The following is a 14,297-nucleotide window of genomic DNA, read 5'->3' on the forward strand; positions in this document are numbered from 1 at the left end:
TGGACATGGTCCTGCAACTGGACATGGTCCTGCAGCTGGACATGGTCCTGCAGCTGGACATGGTCCTGCATCTGGACATGGTCTTGCAGCTGGACATGGTCTTGCAGCTGGACATGGTCCTGCAGCTGGACATGGTCCTGCAGCTGCTATGTTCCTGCAGCTGGACATGGTCCTGCAGCTGGACATGGTCCTGCAGCTGGACATGGTCTTGCAGCTGGACATGGTCCTGCAGCTGGACATGGTCTTGCAGCTGGACATGGTCTTGCAGCTGGACATGGTCCTGCAACTGGACATGGTCCTGCAGCTGGACATGGTCCTGCAGCTGCTATGTTCCTGCAGCTAGACATGGTCCTGCAGCTGGACATGGTCTTGCAGCTGGACATGGTCCTGCAACTGGACATGGTCCTGCAGCTGCTATGTTCCTGCAGCTAGACATGGTCCTGCAGCTGGACATGGTCCTACAGCTGGACATGGTCCTGCAACTGGACATGGTCCTGCAGCTGGACATGGTCCTGCATCTGGACATGGTCTTGCAGCTGGACATGGTCCTGCAGCTGGACATGGTACTTTGGGCTCAGGCCGGTGGCGTCAAGGTCTTCTTTTAAAAACCCACTTCCATAGTTCTGGGATTTTCGAAACAACTTCCCGTCACCCACATTCTGTAAACTGTGTAGTCACACACACATGAATGTGATGCAACATTTTAAAGTAAAAGGCTCGATGTAAAATAAATATACTGTAGAATAAATAAATGTGTATTTTTTTTGCGACTCTTGGTGAAGCTGTCATCACATGGAGCTATCGGTCTGGTTGCTGTTAAACAACTTATAACTTGTCCGACAAACATTAGGTATGTTCAGACAGATGGAATCATATGGGCGGGGGGGGCTTACTGGGGTCCATGTCTGTAGGACTGGTAGGACTGGTTTGGTGGTTTTTAGGAGAGACTCCCACCGAGCTGGAGGGAAATGTTGTGGAAAGAAAATGGAAAATTTGATGATCCTGAAAAGCTGGCCCTCCTGAGGAATCAAACAGCCGGACTGAGCTGGACTCAGACAATGTGCAGGAGACTCTACAGTCTGTAGACACACACACACACACACACACACACACACACATTATTAAAGCAAATCACTGCAGGTGTGAAAGCAGAAACTTTCACAGGTCCTGGATCATCACTGCTGATGGATTAAAAGTTCAGTCTGAATGAACTCGGCCATGGGAGTAATAACTGGTCCACTGGCTCTCCGAGCTGTTGTTAGTGTGTGAATCACTGCCATGAGTCACACACACACACACACACACACACACACTATGAACTGATGCCAGCAGCCCAGCGCAACACACTCAGCAAGATGTTAAAGATAATCAGAGGCAATGGCCCTGCATACACCCCTGCTAACTGGCAAGCCTGCTGCAATATGCTGCCTGGTGAGGTAAACTGGCACAGATGAGCCTCCTTCCACAGAAACAAACATGTAAACATAAATACATGTTCACACACCAGATTCAGCTGGAGAGATGCCATTTAAACACTTTGGAATAGATTTTTCTTACACGTTTGCACACTGTTTACTGTCTACAGCAGAACTCTGCAAAATGTTCTGAAAGGTCCACCAAAGACCTCCCGACATGCTATAAATACATGATGACACATACATAACTTCTCTTACATGGAAATGATTCGTAAACGAGGCCAAGATTTAACAATACGTTTTGTAAATGGATGCAGAAGAAAATCCCACGAGTTAAAATGATGAGGATGTTTTTAACCTGGACGAAGTCAGAGGAAGGTCGGTGCCTGCAGACCTCCTTGTACCAGGGTCGTGTGGGGGTAACATTACTGTCGTGACATTAAAACACAGAACGGCTTCTTCACCATCTCTGCATAATCCAGTCCTCATGCTCAGATTTTTAGATAGTTAATAACATTTTCATTCTTTTTTTTTTTTTTTACTCACAAGCCAATGAGATTATCGTTCTGTAAAGTATACGGCCAATCAGAATGTCCTGAGGCCAAATGTTTCAAGTCAAATAATCCAGATTATAAGAGCCACTGACTAATTTTTCATCTGGGACGATGAAACGGATCAACATGTAAAACCTGCAGCTCTGAAACTTCCACCATAGCTCCCCCTCCTAAACGCCACCAAGAAACTTTACTTGGCACGTTGTCAGAACATTCACCCGACCCCGAACACCAAGCCGCAGCTTCTTTACAACGATGGATTTGTCATGTAAGAAGTTTATTTCCACATCAACCACATTTACATGAGTTTTAATTCTGAATAAAAGTTAATTCCACTTTAAACTGATGAAAAACGACCATGTGAACACTTTATTCCTAATGCAAATTTCTATTCGGAGTTAAACTGAATTCCAAAGTAAGTGTCTGGTTTAGTTGCATTTTCAATCCGAACTGATTAATTCCTCTGTCATATAAACATTGATTCCGCTCTAAGTTCATTTCAGTCGTTCTGTGCATACTCACTACCTTGTCCCGTCCCAACAAATCACATTTTCCACTCGTTGCTTTGCCTCCCGCTTCAGTCATCTATTTTACTCCTCAGCTGCTGGATAAAGTGAAGTAGTTTGCTTGAGTCGAACTGCTGCTTCAAAATTATCATCAAAATAACAACAAAACTAAACCTTACTTTGTTTTCCAAGTTACGGCCGAAAAGACGAGAAGCAGGAAGTGAAGTTTGTTTATTTCCAATAGACATCAATCAGGTGCGTCGTCTGTCCAATCAGAACACTTCCCAAACCATCGCTCTAAATTAAGTAAATTCATGTAAACCTCTGGTTGGACGTATTATTTCCATGTAACCTCGTAGGAGAATACTGTTCATTCAGAATTAGTTCATTCCAAATGATTAATTCTGAAGTGAAAAACATCATATAACGGTACCCACTGGTTTTTACTCAGATTCAGCTGACAAAGAGACGAAGGTGTAGGTGTTTGTCTTAACTGGAAACAGTGGTTATAATGTATAAAACATATGAACTGGATAAAACTGAGATACTTTTATTGCAACAACTTAATTTTTATTTTCAGTATTGATTGTCTTGACTACATAATATGCATTTCTATCAATCTACATATTTATAATGATACCAATGTGTTAAAATAACCAAAATGACTGTATTACTGCTGTAATATACTGTGGTAATATGTAGCTTGTACACCATTATACTTAAGCTTGTTAGCATTAGCACACATGAAATAGAGATATAAACCTGAAACTACAAACAGTTCAATGTGACGAGGAAACGAGGTAAATATGATGTTTGTTGGCAGAAAGAAGATGGACGAAACAAAGACAAGAAAGGGAAGCCATGCACAATATTCACATATAAAGCTTGAGTATATTTATTTGAGAGAAAGTAAGAGGATCATTAAAAAATTTCCTCCAGAGGAAACCAGAAATCATCAATCAATCCATCACTCCATCCATCTATCCATCCATCCATCCATTCTTTGATCCGTCTATTCATCCATCTATCCATTGTCCCATCCATCACTCCATCCATCTATCCATCCATCCATCCATTCTTTGATCCGTCTATTCATCCATCTATCCATTGTCCCATCCATCACTCCATCCATCTATCATCCATCCATCCATTCTTTGATCCGTCTATTCATCCATCTATCCATTGTCCCATCCATCACTCCATCCATCTATCCATCCATCCATCCATTCTTTGATCCGTCTATTCATCCATCTATCCATTGTCCCATCCATCACTCCATCCATCTATCCATCCATCCATCCATTCTTTGATCTGTCTATTCATCCATCTATCCATTGTCCCATCCATCTGTCAATCCATCTATCCATTCATCCATCCATCCGTCTGTCCGTCCATCTGTTTGTCCATCCGTCCATTTTCTTAACCTCTTGTTCTGATGAAGTGCCACAGGGGAGCTGGGGTCTATCCCAGGAATCACTGGGTGAAAGGCAGGGTACATCCTGGACATGTCACCAGTCCATCGCAGGGTCAACCAGAAACCATTTAACCATATTTCATGATCGAGCATCTGAAAAATTCATATTTTGTTACAATCTTAACCCTTTACAGCTTTTTATGTTGCCCTTTAACAAAAAGTCATTAAAAAAAGGAATTATTTAGTTTATGTGACCACAAAATATTGTAGTGCAGAATGTCTCCACTAGGGGGCAGAAAATGAGCCTTTTTTCAATTCAATTCAACTTTATTTATATAGCGCCAAATCACGGCAATGCCATCTCAAGACACTTTACAGACAGAGGGGAAAACATAATGAAGGCTAATTCATAATAGCCTATATAAGGAAACCAACAGATTGAGTTGAGTTCAACTCAATCTCCCATCCTGAGCAAGCACACTGGCAACAGTGGGAAGGAAAAAACTCCCTTTTAACAGGAAGGAAACCTGCGGCAGAACCCGGCTCAAGGACAGGCAGCCATCTGCCTCTGCTGTGTGGGGGGAAGAGGACAGAAAGACAACAGATAACAGGAACTGCTACTCCCGGCCAGGGAGACCTGCTGAGACAGGAGACATACATGTTAATGATGCAACACTGTTATTGGGGGGGGGGGGGTAAAAGAAAGAGATAAAGAGAAAAAGAAAGAAGCTCAGTGTATCAGGAAATGTCCCTCAGCAGTCTAAACCTATAGCAGCATAACTAAGGGATGCTAACCATCCCTAGCTATAAGACTTATCAAAAAGATAAGTCTTCAGCCTAGTCTTAAAGGTGGGGAGGGTGTCTACTTCCCTAACACTAACTGGGAGCTTATTCCATAAGAGAGGGGCCTGATAACCAAAGGCTCTGCCTCCTGCTCGGCTCTTTGAGACTCTAGGAACCACAAGTAAGCCTGCAGTCTGCGAATGAAGTACTCTGCTTGGTATATAAGGAACAATGAGGTCTTTGATATATAGTGGTGCCTGGTTGTGGAGGGCTTTATATGTAAGGAGAAGGATTTTAAATTCTATTCTAGATTCAACAGGCAGCCAATGAAGAGAGGCTAAAACTGGAGAAATATGATCTCTCATGCTGGTTCTGGTCAGGACTCTGGCTGCAGAATTCTGGATCAGCTGAAGGCTTTTCAGGGCATATTTAGGACAGCCCAGTAATAGAGAGTTACAGTAATCTAGTCTCGAAGTAACAAAAGCGTGAACCAGTTTTTCTGCATCACTCTGAGACAGAATGTCCCTAATTTTGGCTATTTTACGTAAATGAAAGAAGGCTGTTTTAGTAACCTGCTTAATATGTGGGCCAAAGGACAGGTCAGGGTCAGATATTACTCCAAGGTTACTCACTGTAGCACTGGAAGCTAAAGTAATGACATCCAGGTTCATTACAAAACCGGAAAATTTAGCTCTGAGTTTTTCAGATCCAACGAGAATTACTTCAGTCTTATCTGAGTTTAAGAGGAGAAAATTTCTATTTCTTAGCACATAACACAGTCATCTGTCACTCAAACACCTGAGTAGCTAGCTTCTGTGAGGTGAGCGGTGGGGTTCATCCTGCGTGGGTCGCAAGTCCATCACAGAGTTTTACAAAACCAAACTTTTCTTTTTAAAACAGGGTTCAGTCCTCTGGAACAGACAGAGCTTTTTTCTACCCCGTCTCCAAGTCTCTTATCGCTTGAAACAAGTTCTGGCCTCTGAGCAGGTTTTGTCATTTTATATGTTTCCCGCTTAAGTGTCTCGAGTGTTGCGTTTGCTGGGTGGGTCACAGTTGTCCTAAATGGTAAAGCTTTATTTCACTCTCCATTATTATGAGGCAACAAAGGTTTTCCACCAGACTCGGCCTTGGTGCGCCACTACTACTTCTGTCTTCAAACTGCTTGTCAGGCGCTGACGATGATTGCACGGCGATGCCACCAGAATGTTTCACTTTGAAATAGATATTATTGTGGAAATGTGTTTGGACCATGTTACATTTTACTTGTTGAGTTTCTAGGGCATATTCACACTGGCACTGTTTGGTCCACTAAAAACCTTGATCCACTTCCACTGACAGTACAGTTCAGAGTAGTCTGAAGGGTCATCAGCACTCAGTTCGGGCCAAACAAGCAAATCTGGTCTGCTTGAAAACTGGGGTTCTCGCTTCACTTCCAAGTGAACCCTGTTGAGGTTCACTTGCAGTGTGAAAGCAAACGCAGCCTGAAGTGAATCGAACACAGGAAGGGATGTAGATCAACATGGTGGATGTCCAGTTGCTTCTCCTCCTGCTCATATTGGACACATTCTGCTGAAAAGCTTTTAGGTTTGAACGCCAATGTAAAACCAAAAGGTGCGAAATTTTTCAGAATTATCCTTCCAATCCAACCGAGAGCTTCACATCCTGAACTAAACATTTAAACTCCCCAAGTTCTCCACTTCTTTCTAGATTAGGATGAACTCAGTGCATCTTTTTTTTCTTTTTATTTGCAGCATCAACTCAATTTCATCATAGCTTGATGTTGAATCCATCTGTGTTTTTGCCATGCTGTGAGTTTGTTTAAAAATATTCACAATTTAGTCACAATTTCACATCACATTCAATGTGCATAGACAAAAAACGTAATATAACCTCCAAATATTCCCAATTTGTGTTGTTTATTCGCATCAGTCCCATTATGTAAAGGCCTTAAGTGTGGTCCTTGTGCTGGTCATACCTTGTTTGCATCCAAATAGTTGACAATGAAGCCTAGAACCACAAGTAAAGGAAAGTATGCAAAAACAGGAATTTCTCCTCAGCTTATTTCCTGTGCGTCTTAGAACTAAGCACCTCTCTGCATAGCAGAAAGCAATCAGAGATAGGGAGGGTACATTAGGGATGCAGCTAATGATTATTGTTAGTGTTATTTCTGCAATTAATCCAAATGAAGTGAATTATGGAGGAAATAGTGAACCTTTGGAAACATCTGTAACCTTTAAGGCAGTGGCCAGATTTAAACACTTTCCTGACGCAAAAGACCCTTCCATCATTTCTGGACGCACATTCAGCCAGTGATCCTAACAGACGGTGTTTTTCTGGATCTGAAGCATCGCAGGTCGTTACTGTAATTGTCAAAGCCGTAGGCCTGTTCTGTACATGCTTGTAATAACTCCAGTGCATTATTATTCGATGCCACCATGGGCACCCACTAATAAGCGCCCATAAACACTCTCATTATAATGCATGTGGAACCCCAGTCCAATCTTTACTGAAAATGAACAAGAATATGATCAGGGATTCAGAGGCCTAATTCATTCCTTTAGTGGCAATGGGTGAGTCTCAGCCAGCTAGCTGGGGGAAGCATCATTTATGCTAACTGGGCCTGTGGAGACTAGCAGGGCCTGTGGAGAGGAAATATCATTAACATAATGCTTAATTTACATACCAATCCTAGCAGCCACACAAAGACACAGTTTAGAAATGCATACAAACATGCACAGATACACGTTCCTGGTGGTAATTTACAAGAGACAGCTTTTACTCTTAAAACACACATATGCACACATGGATTTATACATTTTGCTAGTCATTTGAAGGTTCCTGTGTTTATAAATAAAGACACTTTTCACACATTGAAATAAGGAAATGCAGATGCATGCACTCACACATGCACACACCCACATTCGCAGTCATTGTAAGTATGGCAGAGAGCGGTGGGGGTGGGACTGAGGCTCAGTCGCAGCTCTTTGTTTGATGCCTGTATGGCCTTGGCTTCATTTAATGAGCTGTAATGGCAGTCCAGAAGGATTCTAATTAATCTGCACACACAGAAAAGGTCTGTCTCGTCTTCTCTTTCTCGCTGTCTCCCTTTTTCCCCTCTTTGTTGACCTCACTCTTCTCATCCCCCCCTTCTACCTTCATGCACGATATCTCCAACTTTCAAGAAGCCTCTCTTCTGTCCCGCTGTGTGTGTTTTAAATCCAAGGCGTGTATATGACAGGAGGTAAAGGCCATATAGGGAAAATGGAAGAATTTATTGTACTAAAGATGGCTATTATGAACATCGTATAGCTATTTACAACAGCAGTCGACAGGTCATACAAGCAACCGCCCTTACCTGCCCACCTCCCCTGCCATAACTGTCTATCCAGCTAGCTAAGGCTTTGGTAAGCTTCTGAACATTGAAAAGGCTGACATGAACAATCTGCAGGATCATTTTATCAATACAAACACTTGAGCTTTAAAAGTGAAAATAAAGAAGTAATCATACTGTATGTTACGATACAGCTGATACAGAGAACTGCTGCATTTCTCTTGCAGTGTGAAGTGAAATGGACCAAACGTCGTCACAAAGAGAAGAAGAGATTCAGGACGTGTTACATGTTGGACAACTCGCTGCTTCTCCTGCTGCTCATACTGGACCTTTTCGGATCAAAACCAAAGTACCAAAGTAGAAAAAGAAACTTGAGAATGAAAAAACTCGATGTTGTTCCATTTTTCATACTTAAGCCTGTTACATACTCCAGGAGAAGCAAGAACTGAGTTCTTGTTCTCAAGGCTGCAAGAACAAGAAAAAACGTCTTGTTCGGCAGGTCTATACATACTACACGGGAAGCAGGTCTGCAGCGGGGAGGGATCACTGCGGGGGGCGATGTCTGCTTTATGTGCAATGAACCCGGTTTTTACCTCCGCCGAGGAGGTTGTTTCCCCCGGCATCTTTTTGCTTAAGATAACTTAAAAGGTTACGGAGGGATTTTATAAATATTTCAAGAGTTGTTGCAAATGTAAAAATGAAGAAATGATTAAATTCTGGTGGTGATGCGGATCACCGTTTGGATCCAGGAATGTTTTAAAAGGATTCTTTAACATTGTGCTTGGTGGAGGTTTCTGCTCTCCGAGTTTCTAGTTTCATATTTAACGAGCAGCTTCGTCCGCGGCAGGGCGGGTCGTGCACGCGGCGGGGTCCGAGTGTTTTATTGCCACATGTAAAAATGTTCGTACTTTCTCACCACCTCGATCAGCTGTTTTATCAAAACAATCCATTTTGCCGCCAACAGCAAACACACGGAAGCAACAACTCCGCTTCCTGCTTTCTCTGTGTTAACCACGCCCACCTCACATGTCCGACCAATCACACGATACTTCTCGCAGCCCCGCAAGAAAAAAAAGTTCTGCCAGCCTGGTGTGTCAAGAACTGTCCTCAAACACATCCACGAGAACAAAATGACATCATTCTCTTCTCGGAGCCTTGAGAACAAGAAAAAAGTTCTCGCTTCTCGTGGAGTATGTAACAGGCTTTAGTGTTCAATTCTGGTCAATCAATCGGCGACATTTTCTTCTTCCATCTTGTTGGTCAGCAGGGATTTTGGGGAATATCTCCCCCCAGTGAGCAGTTGTTGTAACTGCGTGATGTTGTCCAGGTTGTCTGGTCCGATTCAGTAAAAGCGCACCGTGAAGAAAATGTTTCCCCTTCATTATCCTGGTTTGAATGCAACCTAAAGATCATTTCTGCCCCCTCACATACATAATTGTGGACGACCATTTCAAACGTAGTCAAATGACGCTGTCCTCAAACTTCCACATGTCTCTTACGTTGCCATGGTGAAGTCCATTCATCCACTAGTGGGCATTGCCGTGTTCAAGGTTCACCTCCATATTCTGACACCAGTTGGTATCAGTAATGCATGTGCAGCAGTCTTCTGAGCTTAAATTGGTTTTAATAGTTATTCTGCATATTTCATGTACAAGACAACTTGAAATTCTTCATATATGGCATTAAAAGCATTGCGGATGGGTGCAAAAGAAATATCAAACAGGAGAATTAATACAAACTACAAAAAAATTAAATGACTATAAACAGAAAAAGTTTATATAGATGAAAGCATGCAAAGGAAATGCTTATAAGGTACAAACCAAGTTCAGGTTTGTTTAAATAGAACATTTACTACAACTACAACTTTAGTTGCGCAAAGAGCTGAACAATAAAAACAACAGGTGGTCCTCGGTTTACAAACAAGTTCCGTTCCTACGCCGCGACGTAACTCGAAATTCCTCGAAAGCCATATTTTTACCCTGAAATACCCCCTTAATACACCCTTAGTAACTAAATAACTATCTAAATACACATATTATACATTATTTTAATGTAAAAACAGTACAGGCAATTAAAGTAGACATTTCAGTTAAAATTAAATAAATGTACATGCACTAAGGCAATGTCTCCGCGTATGCATCACACGTCGGAAGAGGCTCGTAACTTCAAAACTTGCTCCAAATTTTTTTTAAAATTTACATTAATTTCATGAGCGTTGTAAAGTTGAAACGACGTAAGTCGAGAACCACGTAACCCGAGAACCACCTGTACACAACGAAACAGTAAAATCACATAAGAAATATGAGTATAATGAGAAATAAAAAGATCTAATATATACAGTATGATACCCATGACACAAACGGACATTAGAGGGAAATACATTATCATCATCATCATCAACAATGCAGACATAATCACCATCACTGAGCCGGTTTGCATGAAAACTAAAAATCTGGTCATTATCTGATTACTGGAGTAATCAGATTATTTAAGTGATCATGTAGACAGCAGAATCTGATTATGGTTGATCAGATAATGGCAGTTATCAGATTATGGCAATTCTGGGGGGGGACTCAAAGTTAAGTTCAGTTTGAGCTGGATGGAGGCCATAGGTGGAGACCTAGGCGGTCTGATTGTCGGCTACAGAAATTACCTCTGGGGATGAAGAGCATCACTGCTTTGGTGACGAAGGAGCCTGAGCTGGTATGAGAGGTACATGACTTGACTCTGGGTTTGGGCGTGCTTATCGTCCCCACCCAGCAGTTACCCCATTGGACTGTGTTTGGCCTGTCCACCAAACACTGTCTGAATGGTGAAGGACTCAAGGACACAACGTTCACATTCACACTGACGGTAACAATGGCAGTACCTTCATCCTCCAGGGAGATATCCTCTGTCAACAGCTTAAGCATCCAAGTACTACACATTATTGATCCAGTCATGATTGATGCACTGATGGACATTCTCCAGCTAATCAGTCTTCCTTTCTTTTTGTTGTTGATGTAAAATATTTCTTCCTGTGCAGACACGTTTTTTTCTGCAAAGGCAGAAACACTTGAAGTCATCATTAATTCTTAGCAGCATTGTGAGAAAGCATTCAGTCCCACCCCAAGTTCTTTTTACTCATTTGGTTTCATTACAGCTGTAACTTAAGTTCATGTCTTTTTGCATTTCATGCAATTACTTTTCACCATCCATCCATCCATCTGTTCATCCATCCATCTGTTCATCCATCCATCTGTCCATCCATCCATCTGTTCATCCATCCATCTGTCCATCCATCCATCCATCTGTTCATCCATCCATCTGTCCATCCATCCATCCATCTGTCTGTCATTCCATCCACCCAGCCGTCTGTCCATCCATCCATCCATCCATCTGTCCATCCATCCATCCATCTGTCTGTCATTCCATCCACCCAGCCGTCTGTCCATCCATCCATCCATCCATCTGTCCATCCATCCATCCATCTGTCTGTCATTCCATCCACCCAGCCGTCTGTCCATCCATCCATCATCTGTCCATCCATCCATCTATCTATCCATGCATCCTTCGATCTGTTCTTCCATTCATCCATCCATCCATCCATCCCTCTGTCCATTCATCCATCCATCTGTTCATCCATCCATCCATCCATCCATCCATCCATCCAAGGTTGTGAGGGCAGCATGTACAGCAGAGAGGCCTGGACTCTCTGCCACTTCTTCCAGCTTGTCAGGGGAAATGAAAATCCACGCAGGCCTCCAAAAGATGTAATACATCTAGTCTGTCCTCATCTGGTACATCTTGATGTGGAGGAGCAGCATTTCTGCTGATATCCTCCTGGATGTTCAAGCTTCTCTCCTGATCTCCATCTTGAGGGAGTCCAGACACCCTGAGGAGGAAACGTCTTTCTGTCACTTCATGATCCGTTTCTTTCAGTCACTGCCTACTGCTCGTGGCTGTTGGTGAGAGTAGAAACATAGATCAACTTCTCCACTTGGAGCAGGACCTCATTCCGGACCCAGATCAGACACCCAACCCTTTTCCGCTCAGGAGGTGCTTATCTTGATCTAAGCTGCTTCACACTTGACTATGCATGGCTGCAGTGACATGTGGAGATGAATAATGAAACACAGAACCACACGTCCAGAAAAATGCAGACCCTTAATCAGAGTCCACCACACCAGAACCCCTCATTGCCCCTGATGTTTCACATCATATAAACATCTGGACTGATATAGAATATTTACTAGAAAACAGGGGGAGAAGTTTAACTTCATAACCTTTGGATTGCTAAACCCAAAAGTTCAAACCTAGTAGAAAGTAAAAAATGGGTGGCGGATGGAGAGAGCACAGACGTTCTACCCCCTTTTTGTCCTTTTTATAAGAATATTTATCATCATGATGTCTTTTCAGCTCAAGGCCGCAGTTTGGTGCACTGTTCCGGCCAAGGTTTTTCTGTGTTAGTGGTAAGTTCAGCTGCTGAAGATCATGAGATGATGCAGATTCAATTCGTTCTGTTTTGGAATCTGATCCCTGACCGAACAGTTGCCACTCTGAGTTGTTATCACAGATTTCTCTGAGGAGAGATATACATGTTCATATCGTGAGGGATCAAACCCCCGTCATGCGTTCATTGAAAAGTGGGACGCCGTTCCAGTCAGCTCTAATGTGAGACCACTTCAGTCAATGGCACCCTATGGCTTCTCAGCTGGCTGTCGACAGCAGGAGGCAGGTAATCAGCTGCCTCTCACTACCTGCATTTACACGCCTGCTAAAGCTACGGCAGCCATGCTAACACTACAGCAGCCTTGCTAACGCCTACCACAGCCCAGCTAACGCTACCGCAGCCCTGCTAATGCTACCGCAGCCCTGCTAACACTATCGCAGCCCTGCTAAAGCTACCGCAGTCCTGCTAAAGCTACCGCAGTCCTGCTAAAGCTACCGCAGTCCTGCTAAAGCTACCGCAGCCCTGCTAACGCTACCACAGTCCTGCTAAAGCTACCGCAGTCCTGCTAAAGCTACCGCAGTCCTGCTAAAGCTACCGCAGTCCTGCTAAAGCTACCGCAGTCCTGCTAAAGCTACCGCAGCCCTGCTAACGCTACCACAGTCCTGCTAAAGCTACCGCAGTCCTGCTAAAGCTACCGCAGCCCTGCTAACGCTACCACAGTCCTGCTAAAGCTACCGCAGCCCTGCTAACGCTACCACAGCCCTGCTAAACATGACCATAGGGGGAGTGGGGGTGTGTCAAAAATCCATGAAAAAAGTGGACTTTCCTTTTCACGAGGTTATCATCTCAGTCCCAGCGTCTGACTCAAGCTGGAGATGACAGGAGGCTGCTTCAGGTCAGTTTAGTAAGATCTGGGTGAAGAATTAAATTATGTGTTTTAGTATTTCTATTTCTGTTTTTCCTCCGAGTCCTCGTGGCTGTCGCCGTTTCCAGGTGCCACCCTGCAGAAACCAGGCAGTGATGGGGTCACTCGGCAGCACAGCCTGTTGTCATGTGCACCCCCCCCTTCCTGTGAGGGCGAAGGAGAGGACGCGAGTGCTTATTCATCCTAAAATTTAAAGCTACGTGTCTCTGACTGCTGTTTCCTGAACCTGCAACACATCAATACCACACTGGGGATCACTTCTGCCTCAGTACTGCGTTTGGCTACTGCTCAGAAATACAGATATGTTATCTTAGCCGTGCATGTTTTTATAAACTGCCCCTGCAGCTGAACGGGAAGACCCTCTTCTGCTGGTGAAGTGTTTGCTGTGCACATACATTATCCATGAGGAATGGGCCGTCACGGAGCCGAACCCAGCATCAGACGCAGTCTTCCTGTTCATGGAAGGTGTGTGTTTGAGCCGTGTGAATGTTTTCATGTGCATGATGAGCACAGGACAGAAGAGACAACCGATTCCCTGGGGGAGCTGACACACACACACACACACACACACACACACACAGGCAAACTTCCTCTTTTCTTTGTCTGGTGTTGCACACCAGTCTGAGGTTGCTATTTGCAGAATTATTTGTGCAGCAGTGGAGGCTGCTGCCTGCTCGGTGTCGGGGCTTGTTAAGGGGTTCAGACTCTGGTAAACAATGATGCCTGAGCTCTGGGGGCGAGAGCTGGATCTTTGAACTAAGCCTGGGAAGACAGTAGAGCTCCACAGCAGAGGAAACACCTCTGTTCCTCTCCGGTGCCAGTGTGTTATGTGACGAAACTGTGAATCCAGCCAAGGCCACGGCCCTCCCATGTGAAGTTTTCTCTCTGATAACTACCGCTGCTCTGTCTCATCTCTTTATGTTACAAGCCTTTTGCT

The sequence above is a fragment of the Telmatherina bonti genome (genome assembly GCF_933228915.1).
Source record: "Telmatherina bonti genome assembly, chromosome: 20".
Lineage (NCBI taxonomy): Eukaryota > Metazoa > Chordata > Actinopteri > Atheriniformes > Telmatherinidae > Telmatherina > Telmatherina bonti.